Source organism: Galeopterus variegatus, unplaced genomic scaffold (assembly GCF_000696425.1).
Source record: "Galeopterus variegatus unplaced genomic scaffold, G_variegatus-3.0.2 Scaffold73384, whole genome shotgun sequence".
NCBI classification, from domain to species: Eukaryota; Metazoa; Chordata; class Mammalia; order Dermoptera; family Cynocephalidae; genus Galeopterus; species Galeopterus variegatus.
Window position 1 is genome coordinate 1 of NW_007799495.1, and position 1254 is coordinate 1254.

General features: G+C 40.9%; 1 pseudogene; it reads left to right on the forward strand.

Moving 5' to 3' along the window:
- The first annotated feature begins 607 nt into the window (after nt 1–607).
- Nucleotides 608–1247, forward strand: LOC103584647 (annotated as a pseudogene).
- Nucleotides 1248–1254: the final 7 nt, after the last annotated feature.

Below are 1254 nucleotides of genomic sequence, written 5' to 3' on the forward strand. Positions count from 1 at the left end.
ACAACCCAAAATGTGTATGCACTTAATAATAGAGCTTCAAGGGCCGGCCCCGTGGCTCACTTGGGAGAGTGCGGCGCTGGGAGCGCAGCAGCACTCTGGCCGCAGGTTCGGATCCTATATAGGGATGGCCGATGCACTCACTGGCTGAGCGCGGTGCGGACGACACCAAGCCAAGGGTTGCAATCCCCTTACCGGTCACAAAAAAGAAAATAATAATAATAATAATAATAATAATAATAAAAGAGCTTCAAAATACATGAAACAAAAAATGATAGAACTAAAAGGAGAAATACACAAATCCACAATTATAACTGTAGATTTCAACTTTCCTTTCTCAGTAATTGATAGAACAAGTAAAAAAAGAAATGAGCAAGGAGGCAGAAGACCAGAACAACACTATCAAACAACCTGACTTGACATTTATAGAACCCTCTATTCAGTAACAATAGAATATACATTCTTTTTCAGGGCACATGGAACATTTACCAATGTAGACTAGATGTTGGGTCAAAAAATAAGTCTTGGTACTCTCTGCACTGCAGCCACCACCAGAGGATCATCTGCCCTTTGGTGCAGACAAAAAAACAAGTAGCAATTGAACAGGAGAAGAATGGCATTGAAACAGGTTTCCAGCAACATATGCTTTGGGAAATTGCAGAAAGTTTTTGAACATGACAGTGTGGAACTGAACTGCAAAATGAAATTTGCTATTTACTTGCCACCAAATGCAGAAAAGTGGAAAGTGCCCTGCTGTATATTGGCTATCTGGTTTAACTTGCAGAGAACAAAATTTCATATCAAAATCTGGTTATCATCAAGCTGTCTCAGAACATGACCTTTTCATCATTGCTCACGGCTGCAATATTAAAGGAGAAGATGAGAACTGGCACTTTGGCACCAGTGCTGGGTTTTATGTGGATGACACTGAAGAATCTTGGAAAACTAACTACAGAATGTACTCTTATGTCACAGAGGAGCTTCCCCAACTCATAAATGCCAATTTTCCAGTGGACCCTCAAAGGATGTCTATTTTTGGCCACTCCATGGGAGGTCATGGAGCTCTGATTTAAGCTTTGGAAACTTCTGGAAAATACAAATCTGTGTCAGCATTTGCAACAATTTGCAACCCAGTGCTTTGTCTTTGGGGCAAAAAAACCTTTAGTGGATATTTGGGAACAGATCAAAGTAAATGGAGGGCTTTTGAAGCCACCCATCTTGTGAAATCCTGTCCACGTCTTCAACTGGACATACTGA